This window comes from Pangasianodon hypophthalmus, chromosome 30 (genome assembly GCF_027358585.1).
Source record: "Pangasianodon hypophthalmus isolate fPanHyp1 chromosome 30, fPanHyp1.pri, whole genome shotgun sequence".
Lineage (NCBI taxonomy): Eukaryota > Metazoa > Chordata > Actinopteri > Siluriformes > Pangasiidae > Pangasianodon > Pangasianodon hypophthalmus.
Genome location: NC_069739.1, coordinates 12,029,221 through 12,046,487, shown reverse-complemented (window position 1 = coordinate 12,046,487; position 17,267 = coordinate 12,029,221). Strand labels below are relative to the sequence as shown.

Sequence of the window (17,267 nt, the reverse complement as noted above, 5' to 3'; positions counted from 1 at the left end):
CCTGGCATTGGCCAGCCGATCCAACACAGAGGTTAAATACGGTTGTGCTTCTCTGACTGATAGCTGAATGCAGGGTGGGTGATGGAGTAGTGGGGTTGGAGAAGTTAAAGGCCAAGGGGTAGCTCTGCCTCGGTATGCTCGGCTTCTAAAGTAACAGGTGCCACAGGGCAACATGAGAGTTCAAGGACTGATGGGAATTTTCAGGGGAGGTGCAATCTTTGGTACCTGACCAAGAATGTTTTTTTTCCACTCCTGTGGATGAAATGAGAGACAGCTGCTCCAGAGGAAAACACAGCACCAGCAGGTTGTGTAACAGGCAAAAGTGAATCCCGGAGAGGGCAGTCACTTCCTCGTACTCCGATGTGCGCTGCTCACATAAGAGCTTGTTTGTTTTTGAGCAGCTGCCGAATGATCGCTTTTACCAAACGCTTGCTCCCGGCCTGATGACAAAAAAAAAAAAACCTCTTTTACCCCCCTCCAGGGTTTGCTGGGATCAAGAGGTCAATGTCATGACACGAAAGTAGCACTTGTGTGACTGAGGTTAAAAGCAAGCTGTCACAAACACATGATGGTCTCTGTATCCCACATTTTGTGCTCATGGTGATGAAAAATCTTTCAACACCAAGTAAAACTTACATTTAGAGCAGAAATGATTGAAAAGGATTTTAAAAATATGCCTTTCATATTTTGATGTTACTGCGGGTGCGTTCTGTCATGTAACTTGGTTGATGCATCTATTCTTATTATCTATTCTTATTATCTATTCTTATTATCTATTCTTATTATCTATTATCTATTATTATTATTTTTATTTTTATTTTTATTATTATTATTATTATTATTATTATTATTATTATTATTAACTCCACCCAAAAGGAAGTCAGCCATTTTGGATTTTGTGTGTCTTGATGGATATTATATTTTTAAATACTCCTCCTAGGGGATTCATCAGTTTCAAACCAAATTTGGTTAGTATGATGCAAATGAAATTGCGAAGGACGTTTTGATATCTTAGACGGTGTTGCCATGGCGAGACAATAAACTAACATGTTGCACCACACATACAGAAAGTGAGGCATAATTCCACTGTATCTTACAATGTGGTCAAAATGTACATTTATGCTCAGTGATGGGGAATGGGGGCATACACATACCAGGAGTGATTCAGTTTCAGGAAGTGTGGCTAACAGACCAAACTTTTTAATACTCATTGTAGTGGGTTTATCTGATTCATACTAGATTTGAAGATATGCATAATGCTAACTTGCGTAGGAAATGCTGATATCTTGTATGGTGTTGGTGAGGTGATAAATAAATAACGTAACACTCAGACAGGAAATGTAACATAATTACACTGAACATCATGCCATGTGGCACAAACTTCAAACGTATGGTGATGCCTCAGGGTTTGATTGTGCCATTGTGGGAATCCAGTATCACCTATATGCACCAAATATGGCAGCCATGTGGATTTTCTTAAGACAAAAAATTCTTAATTAGTCCAGCAAGATATCAGCCATTTTGGATGGGTACCAAAGTATTATTTGTTTCATCCCCCCCTTTTGTTTACCTGCCAATTTCCACCCGCTGCCTCACTATACGACAGGGATAAGCGATTCTACCACCTGGGAAGGTGAAGGTTAACACATGCTTCCTCCAAGAGACGTGTATGCATCACAGGGCAGCGTAACACACTCAGAGGAAAGAACTATCTGCCCTCTTCTGCATACGTGAGCCTACAGATGCCCACAGCTGATAGCCATGCATATGATGATGCTAACAAATAGGACTTTGCTGTGTCATTAGCTATCAAGAATATATTCTACTGGGATGTAACAATCGATGCCGTTTTGCTAATGTAATACTGAAAGAGGCCCGTGTCATTGTGATTGACAGGGGAGAGAGAGTATGCTCCGCCCAGCCAGAGAGCACGACCTGTTTTGCTCCCTTGGCTCTCGGCCTCGGATGGCTGCGGCATCGACGGGATTCGAATGTGATACAACTCTGGAGCCCTGATGCAACTATTGTACATATATGTTCCATTGTCTTCTGTCATTATAAGCTTCTTTCATTTTGTCCAGTAATTTGTGAGAAGAAAACGTTGCTATGAAACATTTACAAACATTTACATGATCTTCATGTGCAACTTTATTAAAGTGAGGGAAGCTACGCAGCTGTGTGGCAGGTGTGATATTTTATGCTAATTGGATTTTGCTGTGAACCCGAATCCACGCTGTGTTTTGACTCTAAACTGCTCCCTGAGATCTCACACAGATCTGAAATTTTATTGTATTCCATGTTGTGTGTGTGTGTGTGTGAGACTTGTTTGCATGTTATTATCCCTATCTTCCACTCTCTCTGTTCACTTGGGGAAACTGTCAAAATTCATTATACAACATTTTAAACGAGTCACATTATACATTTTCTCTTTCTGTCACATTATACATTTTCTCTTTCTGCTCCCTCAGCCACTGTATTCTCAGCACCCATATTAAATTTATGCACAGTCAAGTAAAACTTACATCAAAAAGCACAATGCCTTTTTCCGTACTTATGATTTTGTATAGTTTAGTTTTCCTGTTCCCTTGACAAACCCAACACTGGAAGATGTGGGGCTGCTTATTCTGACAGCAATGCACAAATTGCTTTTAACTTTCTTTGCAAGTTCAGAAATGTCTTTTTCACAAAAACCCTCCAAATAGGTTCAAACATGGCCGCCGCCGTCAGTATTGCCAGTATTGCCAGTATTGCCATGGCAACACTACTTCTCAGCCAAGTACTGCCCAGCAATACTCCTTTTCACAGTCGGTGAATAATGTGCATTCATTCCAGCAAAAATAGTAGTTTCGTATAGAATCCAGATGAGAAGTACATTCCTGATTTTATCTTGATCACATGGAATGCGTGATCCAGAGTGAGTATTGCGAAGGAGCGTCATTAGCAGTTCAAATTCCTCGGTGCGAGTGTGTTTTCAGAGCCGGCTAGCTGGGATAGCTTTATATGAGCACCATCCCTTGTGAAATAGAGTTATGAATGTACTTTTTTTTGTTTTATATAACACGAGCCTGATGAGTCATATAGGAATCGTTTCTCTTGTTCCCCCTGTAAACTTCCTGCGACACCGTCCCCCTCCCCCTGCCTCTTCCCTTGTGCTAATGTACGATCGGAAGTGGTAGGCACATATTTTCTTATCAGTCATACACAAGTGTAATGGGTGATTTGAACCCTCTAGAACCCCTCTAGAACAACCACTTCTGTTACGTATTTCCAGGGTATTTGTTGTTTTATTGCATGTAAATTAAGTTACAGTGAAATGGTTAATCATGATTCCTATCACGATGCTAACAAATAGGAATTTGTGGTGTCGCTAGCTACTAATAATATGCTCAGCTAAGATGTAACTATCTGCGCCCTTTGTAATATCGGAAGACATGTCGGACAACTGACATTACATTTGGATAAAACCTGTGATGTGTCAGTGATAAAAACAAACAAACAAACAAAAAAAACGCAGGTTATTACTTGTAACTATAAAGCGCTATAGTTATACAGTTGCACTATTAAATCAGACTAGCTGTTGTACACTGCTAGGAATTTTGCTTTGTGAAACTTTGGCATAAGAATAAGAATAAGAATACAAATTACTGTGTACTCTCTGGAAATGCGCTAACACAAACACTCAAACCGCATTGTCACGTGAAAATTGAAATGGCATCTTCAAATTTTATTGGTTACTCTATTAGTATCCGTGCTCCATCATGTCATAAACACCAACTGCACATGAAAGCGCTGAAAATATAGTTAATGATATGCATTACAAGTTTTGTGTGACGATGTCTGAGTGTACGCTTCTGTAAATGAATACAAGGAACCATAATTATGGGAAACCTATAAAGCACGTAGCCCGCCTGCATGTGCATGGTGACTGTGTTTGGCAGCGCTACTCTTAAACAAGTGGGATTCGAAAGAACTCATTTCAGCAGTCTGCATGGTGGAAGTGCTTTCTTACTGAGAAATAGTTAATTATTAAGTATGCATATGAAACCACTTTGATATCACGTTTTCCTACATGCTTCCAGCAATACTTAAGATTAAATATTGATGAAGTAAAGATGTACTGAAGGTCTGTTTGCTAGAAGAGCAGATAGATCTATTACATGGTGAGCTATTGCAGGAGCGTGAAGGAATGCAGCATCATTCATGGCATTTAATCTTCAGTGGTTCCCATTGAATATGCTCGGTGCTTAAGATTTCATATTAAGACCCCACAGATAAAGCCCTGATTAAAATCGCCCTGGAGAAGATAAAGACCTGACCTAATACACTATTTGGCCAAAAGTATACGCAATCCCTGACCATCGCACCCATATGTGTTTGTTGAACATCTCATTCCAGATTTATTCCCCGTGTGTTTGCTGTTATAATGAGCTCCACTCTTCTAGGAGGGCTTTCCACTAGATGTTGGAGCGTGGCTGTGGGGATTTGTGTTCATTCAGCTACAAGAGCATTAGTGAGGTCAGGCGCTGATGTTGGGTAAGGAGTCTCCAGTTCCAGTTCATCCCAAAGGTGTTCAGTGGGGTTGAGGTCAGGGCTCTGTGCAGGACACTCGAGTTCTTCCACTCCAACCTTCACACACCATGTCTTCATGGAGCTCGCTTTGTGCACAGGGGCATTGTCATGCTGGAACAGGTTTCAGTCTCTTAGTTCCAGTGAAGGGAAACTGTAATACAGTAGTACAGCATACAAAGACATTCTATACAATTATGTGGTTTATACTTTGTGGTAAGGATAAAAAGAGATAATTTAGTTTTTAGAAAAGATACTTTCTGCCATAGAAAGACAAACATGTAGTTATTATCATTTTTCTTCCTTTTCTAGACGATTCCTTTCAATGACATTCATTCAAAAAAAATCTTTATCAATCTCTTAATCTATCTCTGAAACTCGTAATGTATTGGGAACTTGGTGTCTTATTTTTTCCCAGGGATTGTGTTTCCATTGCCATTTTCAGCTGTCTCTACCACAATAGCATATAGGGCTCCTCTGTAGGCATCACATGCTTTTTTTTTGTTGCAGCCCCTTCCCTAGGGAATGATGTTTACAGTAAGACTTGCTTAGGCAGGGAACTTGAGCCCTGGAGAATCAGAACTGCTGGTTGTTTTTTCTTTTTTTTTTGTTCTTTGTGAGAGATCCACATGGGATCACAGCATCTACTCTGGAAGTCAGGCGAGGTCACGTATATTTAGCTGTGCAAATTGGATTGTACAAGAATGGCAGAATGATTTGACAGCTCAGGAACAAACATGTACTGCTGATAGGGGAATGAAGTTGTTTGATTCAACTAGAGTGGTGTTGTCTGGAGCAGTCAGCTTGTGCATACAGCTGGTGTTGTGGAAAGAGTGGCGTGTTAATTGTATGGTTCTGTTGCTGTTTTATAAGCAGAGACCCTTACCTGGTAACTCCTACAGTGCAGTCACTCACAATGTTTTGGAAATTGCCTTAATAATAGCTTTTATGATGTTTATGATACCATTACAATATTACAGCTGTCATCACTTTAATGTCATCAGATGCCATCACTTTTAGTGTGTTGTGCACGTGACCTTTATTCACCTATAACCACACACCATCATGTGTGCTTTTTAAATGTTTTTGTCACTGTATAGTTACATTAAAAGTTGTGGAACAGCAACCATTGACCACCCTACATTTTTCTTAAAGTCCAGATTTATAATTTAGGACTACCGTAACATTTGAACTTTTTATTATGTCAGTAACATAAGTGTCTAAAAACCAAAGAAATATTCCTTGTACTGACTTAGCAGTCTAGTGGAGGGTAAATTTTTCATTTCTTGACACCTTGTTTGAAAAAGTGAGGTGGTGCGTTTGAAAAGGTGCGTCTCTTTCCGTTGTCATGTCCAGCTTCGAACAATACATAAGGAATGAAACACGACAGAGCGCGTTGTTATAGGAACATAATCCACACTGGGTGGTGTGATACGTTTTAAGCTTGACTCATGACTTTGTGTGTGTGTCCGAAGGATTAAATGTGACATTCGCTAGACAGGACGTCAGAGCCGAAACATCCCTGTCCATCAGGTTTCCAATTCAATCTGTAAAATGATTCGCGATTTCATGCAGTGATGTTAAACACTGATGAACTTTGTAACTCTTTAAAACTTTCCACTGTCATCATGAATGTTGTCATGAGCTGCATCTCAAATAGAAAACTCTGACCTTACATTTGAAAGTATTACCTAACCTAGAAGACTGGTACGCAAAACAGACCTTTTGGTAGGCTTGAAGGCGACATGAGAGGTTTTTTTTTCTAGACTCTCCAGCTTTCTAGACCATGACAGAAAACTATAACGCTACAGCTTCACATCTGACTGTTACAGAGTTCACAGGAAACCTCTTTTAAAATGCTAAATAAAATCTCAACACCAAAACCTTCACCATATCAACAGTTACATATGTTTTTTAAAATTAAACAGTGCTGTAGCACAAAGCCAAATGATCTGTCCAAATTCTACTTGTGAAATACAGTGCAATAAAGATAAATACATTAACACGGGTGAATGAAAATCCTCAGCAGTGGAGCGTTGGTTAGAAACTCTTTCTTGTAATCCTAGTATGAGTGGTGTCACAGTGCCGCTACTTTCCCCCACACACTCACCCACACAAACACCTACAGAAGACATAGCTGAGATCCACAAGTCAATCATATAAGTGTCCAGCCAGCCAGGAATAGAAAGGAATAAGCAAATCTGTGGAGGAATTTTGCTCGCGTCGGCCTGGTGAGCTATTTATAGAGCTGAGGGAGAGCTATAAATGAGGGAGGCCAGGAAGAGGAAGTGTTGCCTTGTTGTTATGCCCTGCTTGGCATGCCATGGACAACCCCAGGTCAAAGGCATTGAGGCCAGATGGTTAAAGTTTGGTCTGATAAGGCACTGTGTCTAAACCACACACACACACACACACACACACACACACACACACACACTCAGTCAAATGGCACTTTCAGTCTGCGCTTAGCTCCCTAGCTCTCTTGACCCGTCTATTTGTGGTCATGTCTCGCTTCACAAAAATGTAAACTTCATTTGCGCAAGCAAACAGAACCAGCAGAGTGCAGGAGGCTGCTCGAGCGCTGAAAGTGTCTCTGAACGTAGCCTGTTGTATAATCCCTCTAGGGGCCCCAGTGCTATTTTTGTTCCTGGATATGCGTCACAACTGGGTATTTTCTCTGGTGACTAGCTTACATCAGTAGGTCTCCTAGCATACGCTCTATTAGCGAGTGTCTTCTGATTGATGGGAGTTTCACTAGGCAGTTTCGCTGCTCATATACTTGACTCCCTCGAAATGGACAAGGGAAGTGCAAGCACCGAGGAATGCAGCAGATGACTGAGGAGCCAGTGAAGCCAGGCTGGTATGTAATCTGCTTTTTTTTTTTTTTTTTAACAAATCTCTCCGAGTGTGTGTACAGCCAGCCACACTAAGAGTGGTACTTGTGGGCGTGAAAACAGACAGAATGGCATAACCAGAAAAGACAAGCAGGAAAGGAGTGGCGGTGGTAGACAACTTGCTGTCTGTGTGTCTGTGTGCCTAGAGATTTAAACCTTAAACTGTTAGTTGGACAAGGGTAACACTTTCTCTCTTTCTTTCTCTTTCTGTTTCCTCCTGCTGCACTTCTAAGTGCACTATGCACAGCTGAAACAACCAAACATGATAGCACATAGATTTCAATCCCTGATACAGTTATTTTTTTAGGTTCAGGAAGTGTCAGTTCCCTCATAGGACAATGATGGATAGGTCTAGGTCAGGATGACAGGACAGGTCTCTTTTTTCTCAGTCCTCTCTAACCAATAACTGTCTTAACAGTTGCTATTGCAGTCTGGAATAGTTTATGACATGATGATATGACATGTGATGGAAACACAAGAAAACACCAGGACACCAGGTACTAGGCTTCGGGCCTATAGACAAGGTTCTAGTTTACATCCTTATCAGCTCTACATATGAGTAGATGTCTCTGCATCTTTTCATTTAAGAATGCCAGCTAGTTTAAAAGTGCATATAATATTTCTGAGAAGGTTTTCTTGCATATTTGCATATAATCCAGCCTCTAACAAGTCATTCACATGTGCACATGCACGTCCCGCCACCACACACTAAGTCGTATAAACATGGGGTAGCCCTGGCATTGAGATTACAGTGACCTTGAAAGACAGTGAGTTGTTTCCTCTCTCCCTTCCTTTTCTTCCACCTCCTGTCTGCCTGTGAGGCTGGAAGATCGAGAGTCTGTCCTCCTCTCTGATAGCTGTGGAATGAAACCTGCCTCTTCTGCCAATCGAGCTAAAACCTTTTCCAATCACAAATTCTCAGACATCATATAATCTGTGTGTCTGCTGCATCTCTGGCTTAACAAGGATCATTTTAAGGATCAAAAGTAGGGAAAGTGTCTGCTTGGCGGTGAAGGCATCCACACATCCACAGTTATGGATTTGACAGGGTGCATTAAACCGGCTGAGGGGAAATTGGCAGTGTGGCTTTTTTTTAATCGGAAGTTTTGTCCTGATTGCTCTTCCTGCTTTCTGAACTCTTACCTGATGTTAGCTGCTAGCAAGGTAACAATAACAACATTATTATTATTACTATGATTAGGGGCCCAAGCACCGAACGTGTGTATGCACCCGTTGGTATTGTGTGTTCTCTTCTTCTTCTTTCTTCTTCTTCTTCTTCTTCTTTCTTCTTCTTCTTCTTCTTCTTTCTTCTTCTTCTGCTTCCCGATTGAAGTCTATGGCAGCCCATACAGCTTCATAAGCTCTTTATGAAATTTGGCACAGTGATAAAGAACAGTCTTCACTACCATCACAGCAATTTTGGTAAACACCTCTCCAGTTGCACCTCCAATCGAGCAAATCTGAACACGCATTCACAATAATAACGCCGCAATGTCGTAGAAACATGATACCAATTTCCTCTGATTCTTTGGGTCAAGCCAAGTACCAATCATCATCAAATTTGGCCAATAGCTTAGTAAGATCAGCCTGAATGAGACACGCTTCTCGGATTTTTGTTATGAGGGACGGTTGGTCCATGACACAGAAGTGTGTGCATATCTCGCCAATGGTGTGGCGTATTCATACCAAACTTTGTAGGTGAGTGAAGGAACATGACCTAAAGAACTTCTAAATTTGTCTTGAGCTCATCAACATGAGATCATGATGCTTCTTCGTCTTGATCCCCTGGAAGGTACTGAGTACTCTTGATGTAACAAATGTGTGCGACTCGATCAAATAGGACGTTGGAAGTTTTGAAATTGAACAAAAACGTCATCATGAAATTTGGATCACAGCATTGTGAGACCAGTTCAAATAAAACTTGATTCTCAGTTTTTTTGATCTGTGGGAGACTTCGTCCACAGCGTGTAAACTCATTTGTCGCCAAACAGGATGTGAGGTCTTATTCCAGCTAAACTTTTATGTATTGACACTAAATTTGTCACTTATGTTTATCAGCATGACCTACAGTTAACAAACAAGCTTTGAGTTCATTTGCAACTTGGGAGGGCTTAATCTCTTAATATGCCAGCTATATTTATTATTACACAACAGTCGCATTCGTTTGTACAACGTAAATACCCATGCAAGCATGAGCTTGTAAGCAGAGAAGTAATAAAAGGCAGAAAGTGCTAGCCACTTAGCACACCCACCACTGCACAAGATTACAGTTGACTCTCATTTATAAGACACATCCCTCCTTCTTCATCTACTACTCTGCTTTGGCAGTAGAACAAGAAGTAATTGTGAGCAGATTTTGCTTCTGCTTATTTTCCTGGTTACTATTATTTGATTAAGTAAATGCTAATGATAATAGTGTGTGTGTGTATGTGTGAGTGTGTTACGTAAGCTTCTGTCTCTGCTCTCAGAACCCGCTGTAAGGAATCGTGTTTCTTTAATATGCTCTGTTGATAATGTTATGATGGGGATTGATAGGAGAGTTATACTGACCTTGCCACTTGCCTTGGATTTCTTCAGAGTTGACAAAAAGCACTTCACTTAGGCTTTGACAGTGTTTACAAATAAAATACAAGCATTGATGACGAAACAGACTTTTTCTGACTTAAAAAAATTCAAATGCACAATAAAACACAGCATATCTATTAGCTCTCATATATGTACACAATTTGTATGGGTCATTTTTCTTTTATTAGAAGAGTCAAATTATCATGTGGTGCAACCGTCTGACTGTTAGTGCAATTCTTAAAACCTGTTTGCCATTACTCTAAATTTTTGTATATTTTTATTTTGCCATATTTAGTATAATTTTGAAAGTGTTTTGCATTACTAACCATAACTGCAAAGCATTTATAGCTCTTTTATAATTCACTAACAAGGTGTTGTCCAAGGTCATGTATTTTATGAAATATCATCTGGTGCAACCATCGAGAAAAGGCCATTTTGAGACTATTATATTGAAAACAATTAAATGACAAAAAGTCACATCATAGTACAACTTGCCAAGAATCCTTCGAAACATCTAGAAATTTTGTAACACTGCTCTATAGTTGCCATATAGGGCTATCATGTGGTAAGACCTCCAGAAAACAGTGAAAATTAAATTATATCTGTAAATCTATATTTTTATTACAGATTTTATAATAGACTTTAATAGGAACTTGAAACTATCATGTAGTGCGACCAAGGTCTGTGAGACATACGTCTTCCTAAAGCAATTTCAAGCCAGATTTGTGGATAAACATTTTGTCTATATTCTGTACAATTTCATGAGAAAAGAGTAAACTGTTTTCTAGATGCAACTAAGTAGCAAAAACCTGTACGCCACAGGCAGTTGGTTATTTCTGATCCTAAAGCAAGAGTATGCTGAGTATCTTGCTAGAAGAAAAGAAAGTTTTGAAGTATGTTTTAAAAAAAGAAAACTATTACTAGCATATGATGTTAACATTTTCCTGTCATATTTCTCATTAGCTGGTTAGAAGTTAGAGGAGTTCTCCTACTTATAATGCTATAATGTTTTTATGTACCAAAACACTCATAATTCATTGTACATGACCATTTTCTATCTCTCTTTATCTCATAGATTTCAACAAACTGTTTTTTTTTTTTACTGTGAATTTAAGTTCAGTGTAATAAATGACCTGCATTCTGATGGCTGTTGTGTATTGTGCTAGGGAGAGGATGAAACATTCATTATCATTTCATCATAATTGGGCGAGTCTAAACTGCTCTGGTCATGAAAAGAGGTGATGTATAAATGTGAGTCACAATTATGAATAATTAAAGGACTGTTTTTGCAGTTTAGTTTCCATATATGGACTGTATGAATTGGGAGCGAAAGAAACTTTGACAATGTTTTACATGAGAGATCAACCTCTTATTTTCAAAAACGCAAGATGAGTTTGGTTTTCCATGACATGGACACCACTTCTGTTCTTATCTATCGTATGTCATGCATTTAAATTCACCTCTTTCAAATCTAATTTATGTCACAACATTGTACGCTATTGTTTTAGCTATCTGTGAAGAATAGTGACCTGCTAAAGACAGGCAGGGAGAAGCACAGAAGCGGAGAAACGGAGGGCTGCATCCACAAGTTACAGGGAGAGGGAAAAAAAAGATGGCTAAGGCTGTGTTAGACTTTACACCTCCATCCATGCGAAGTACAAAGTGTTTTTAACACTCATTGCGTGTTCTTTAACACCATGCATGTTCTTCTCATCATTTGGTGTGATCACTAATCATGTGGCATAACCAGTAATTGGAATAACGATATTAAAATTCAAAATACGACATCTAAGTTCTGTGGCTGAAAAATTATTAATTTTTATTAAATATTATTAATATTATAATTATTATTTTTGTTGCTGACTGATAGAAATTCATAAATAATGCAAGCATCATTACATCTAATATTTTGTCAAACTTTTAACCATATAAAGGAAATATATTATTTGGTATCACGGTTGCACCACATGATCATTTTTTAAGACCATAGCCAGTTAATTTTAAAGAAAAAAGTGCTAAATTCACACAATTGGATGTTTTTATGTAAATATACACTATGTGTACACCACATTACAAATGTTTCAACAATTGCTGAATATATGCTTGATTTTTAGATTTTAAAATTTAAGGTTAAGTTGAATCTTTTCCCCTTCTCTCTCTCTCTCTCTCTCTCTCTCTCTCTCTCTCACTCTCACACACACACAAACACACACACACATACACACACTTTCACCATACTTTACTGTAGATTGCACCATTTGTTGACTCACTGTAGTTCTCTCAGGAACTTTTGTTTTTTCATGTTAGAATATTTGACTGTTTACACAGACCTAAGACCAGCTGGGCGTATGACAGATAATCAACACATCACTGTTTTCTCTAACTCCCCGAAGAGAGAATATAGAAGAGAGAATACTCTTTCTTAATACTAGTCTCCACTTCATGCGTTATTGTTATTGTGTTATTGATAAGGTCTATTCGAGGAAAGATCTCAGATCAGCTTTTCTTACCCAACACTAACATGGACAATCACCTCTGACTCCAAATAAACATTATAAAAAAGGATGCTTTTAATACATTCCCACATAAACAACTAAATTAACACAGCCAATTAGTCAAATATCGGATTTATGTCTTTTCGTTAGCTGAATTTCCTTTGCCAATTGACCCAGGGTTATGCTGCCCTCAGTTATCTTAAAGATCTCTCAGTGATGCAGCTACATTTGAGTAATTATATTATGGTTTTGACCACTGTGTTAACTCCTACACTTGGACAGAAAAATATTATTTTGTTACTTTTGCTATGCTGTGGGAAGTGTATGAGTCACTTGAGATACCGTCATGTCTTTTTCACCAGCTTTGGGCAGTTTGCTTTAAGTGTCGGTTTTATTTTGGTCACAGCTACACATTTTCTGTTCTAAAAATACAACATTAAAACCATTTTCTTTTCGGCAAAATTCTCTTAAAGACATCAAGATGAGCATAAAATTGAGCAGTGTACATACTGACATATTGTATTCATCACTGTACAATGTAACGTCTCAGTTGCATGCCATTATTAAAGTCGTTATTAAAGACAGATTATAGCCAATCTGTTGAAAACCAGTGCAGCTTCATAATAAGTTGGTTGCAGAATCACCGAGAATTATTCTTGCTGGGGCTTGTGACGCAAATCTAACAAATCCCATGCCAGAGGACTGTGGAGGTGTATTGCTGCTAAGACAGAGCTGAACCAGGCCCCTTCCTTCCCTGTGAGTCAGTGAGGGTGTCTGTGGCCTGCACTCTTGCTGGGATAAGCCCTCCATGCCTTCTGTTGTGCCCAGACCCATGCCAGCTCCTTAGCAGGAATGAGGGACGAAATGCCCAGCTTCTGTCCAATGTGCGCAGACTTGTGGCCTTGTTCTTCTTCAGGGTAGGTATTAGATACAGTGGAAGAGAGAATGGAGGAAGAAGAGAGATTATGGATCATCAGCTTTTTTTAAGTGAGAAACCATGATAATACATCATGCAATTATTATGACATTAAAAACCTTATATTCCCCCATTTTAACTGGCAAGTACAGTGGGCAGGTCCAGTGAGTGTGCTGAGCTCAGGAAGTGGGCAGATAGGCATGTAGGCCCCAGGACCTCTATCACAGATGGCCCACTGACACTACCCCAGGTTTTAGACCTTATGATGAAAAGAAAGAATAAAAAAAAACAAGCCTCTTGTTTGGATGAAACTAAGGCATGGAGTGAGGCATCTGGCTTTCCCTCAGGTGAAAGGGCATTTGGTGTTGGCAGAAAACCCATTTTTGAGAGGAAGACAAGTGGAAATTGGTGTACAGGACTGGGTCTAGACTCCATGCAGAGCTGGAAGAGAGCATCCAAGAGCAGCCAGGAAAATAGGCTTAGTTCCACTGTGTAACAGTCAGCCTGCAGGTGAGCCCACCTGTCTCCACTGGCCAAGGCTATGTATTTTCCTGTCAGCTTCCAGACGTGAGGAAATCTGCTTGCCATAATGTAGATGCACATGACCACGGTAGAATAAACATCTCAGGCTCACCTGACCTTTTTATTATGTAAAATTAGAGCTGTAACAATAATGTCATCAGTTATTCAGTAGAATTTCCATAACTATTAGTTTGTCCTTTTCTTTTTCTGGTATCTTATTGATAAATGTAGAGTAAACTTAGTGTGCATTAAAATACATACATATATATATATATATATATATATATATATATATATATATATATATATATATATATATATACATATATATATATATATATATGTACACACACACATATACATACATATATATATATATATATATATATATATATATATATATATATATATATATATACACACACACACACACACACACACACATATATGACTCCAAACAGCTGGGATGGCGGCGCACTGTGCGTTTACTGTAGCAGGAGAAAATAAATCCAAATCTCCCAGAAAGATGAGCTGGATAAAACCACCCTAACAATGTTACATAAAAGAAATCCAGCATCCAGGATTTGTCAGATAGTTGCTATGGTGTTGTGAGTGACTTCCGAAACATCCAATCAGCAGGCTGCCTGTGAGTAAGCCAATAATTGCGCAGATATGAGATGTCACAGTAGGGAAAAATAATAATAATAACCACTGTTAACTTAATTGTCATGCCATTAAATGATCACATGCAATTTTTCCTGGTTTTGTTTACTGTAGTTAAAATATCAGACCTTTGTAACATTATTTTGATTGCCAAAACATGCACATTCCTTCAAGCCAGTTACAAAATATAACCTAAAATGTGCATTTTATGAACCCGATTGAATGTATGCTATTGTACTGATGGTTTGGTTCGCCATCACACAGCCTACACTGATGTGTTATTATTATTATTTTTTAAATCAAGGTCAGTCTTGCTCTCACCTCAGCATTTTTCAGTGCTCAAGCCTGCAGCACTCTGGAATGGCTGACTTTCCATCTGCTCCTCACCCATCTCTCCCTTAGTTCCAGGAAAATCTGCTGCCCTGATCATTAAGACTGGAAAAAACAGAGCTGGCTTTACTCACCAGGCTGGTGGCCTGTGCCATTAAATTATAATGCTTGTTTGTGTGACTCATTCTCATCATAGACTCTTTGTATTTCTGAGCCTTTTTTCCCAAGATTTCTCCTTCCAAGTTTGATTTTAAAATGAGGTTTTGGGCTGAGGTGTAAGACGGTGAAGTGAATTTGCCCCATTCTGTCCTTTTGCACTGCTCTAATTACATTGAAGAATTTTTTTTTCCATGCCTCACACCACTTTTGGCAGGACAAAGGCTGTGGCAGTATTTTTAGTCACTGAATGCAAGGAGCAATTGGTCGAGTCAGAAAGAAGGACGAAGTAGGGATGGAAGGAGGGAATAAATAAAAGTCACAGCGCAGGAGCAGAGGTGGGAGTTGTGGGTTGCCAAGGACAAGGCAATGCTGCTCTATTTAAAAACCGCAGGAGTCTGTGAGCGCTGTTGTCAGGAGTATGTGTGTGTGGAGTGTGTGGAAGGAGAGACAGGGGGTGTAAGTGTGTGGGGGAACAGCGAGAAGGAAATAGGAAACCGCCACTAGCATCATACTTCTTATTACAATGCCATCCGGTTTGACCGCATACTGCATCAAACATGACAGCAAGGACAGCCAGCCACTGTGACACCGTATCCCGAAGCTTTCTCTCTACGCTCACAGGAAAGAAGCAAACATGATGCACGTACTGTATATGTCATGAACTATTGCAATTATTTTATTCAACAGATACAAACTGTATACACATATAGTAATACCGGCTACAGTTTTTACCACTTTCCTTTCAGCATGATGCTGATCACATATTGAACAATGTATTAAGAAAAGTTATATGTTATATACTTTATATGTTTTCATGTTACATGACACAATATGTATTTTGTTATACCTTTAAACGAAAAAAGGCATTGGCACCACTTAGTTCAGTGAAAACCTGATCATTAAATAAAGCTGACTGTGTAAAAAATACAAAAATTAAAATAAATAAATAAATAAATAACTCTATTTAAAGTCTTACCCATTGTAGGGTTTGAGCCAGAGACCTAAAAGAGTGTTGCAAAAGAGTTGTAAGAGTATTCAGCTCTCCACATGTATCAGGGTCACTCTGAGTACAAGGCACACAGTTTGCCGTCTCAGAGCTAATAAATAGGAGCAAGCTCAGAGAGAGAGAGAGAGAGAGAGAGAGAGAGAGAGAGAGTAAAAGGGAAAGAGAGAAGAGCTGGCCACTTATCCCTCTGCAATCACCCAAACAGACTCGCCAAACAAAAGCAGCGTAGGAAGCTTTTCGGCCACTGTGAGAAACCAGATCTTTATTTGGTTTCTGTCTGTGTTTATCGCCCGTGGAAACAGTCAAGGCCAGCCAGGTTACAATGAGAAGGAGCACCACAGAAGAGGAGGAGACACCGTGGTCAGATTGTATTGTTTTGGACAGCCTTATTGCGAGGGTTGCACGTAGGTTGGTATGTATGAAAGTTCTCAGCATAAGAATACAGTTTTTTTTTTTTTTTGCTTTTTAGGTGCTATTGAATAAATTATTCACAACAAGGTACTGTACTACTGCACTATCACATTTATAGTAATGATATTCACCAATACGAGATCAGTTGGTGATGACACATTTATTCTCACACATACAGGGAGGGGAAATAAGTATTCAGACACTTTTGTTTTTGTTGTTTAACATACCACCAGCATATATCCACTTCACAATTACACACATAATGGCTTTTGACATTATACTTTTGAATACATATTTTTTGTTCATATTTATTTGCATAAACAAAGATGTGTTTTAAAAGTGAAATCGGTAGGGAAGAAAAAAAGAAAAACCACAAACGACTAACATTAATACTTGATTGCAAAGCTGTTGTTGGCATTTACAGATTGGAGATGTCTATGGTAAGAAGTAATTAGCTTTTTAGAATAGGATTCGCATCAGGAGATTGGCTCGGCCGTACAAGGCCTTCTTAATGATTTTGGCTGTGTGTTTGGGATCGTTGTCTTGTTGCAACCTCCATCTTCTCCACAGTTTCATCTTCTTAGTGGATGAGATTAAATTCTCCTTTAATATATCCTGCTCCATTTCTCCACTCATGTTTCCTTCGATAATGTGTAATGCCACAGTACCGTTTACAGAGAAGCAGCCTCAAATCATGATGCTCCCACCACCGTGCTTCACTGTAGGTATGGTGTTCTTGG

At 39.2% G+C, this 17,267-nt stretch overlaps 1 protein-coding gene across 5 annotated transcripts in view; it reads left to right on the top strand.

The window, feature by feature from the left end:
• hivep2a (HIVEP zinc finger 2a) overlaps positions 1 to 17,267 on the top strand; it is a 75,597-nt gene that overhangs the window by 20,605 nt on the left and 37,725 nt on the right. Inside the window, exon 1 of one of the 5 annotated variants that reach the window (XM_053231816.1) lies at positions 2,446 to 7,426. The exons of the other annotated variants lie outside the window; for them this stretch is intronic. The gene's annotated coding sequence lies outside the window, so the exon portion shown is untranslated. Of the gene's footprint in view, positions 1 to 2,445; positions 7,427 to 17,267 lie in introns of those variants that run through there. 5 annotated transcript variants of the gene reach the window in all.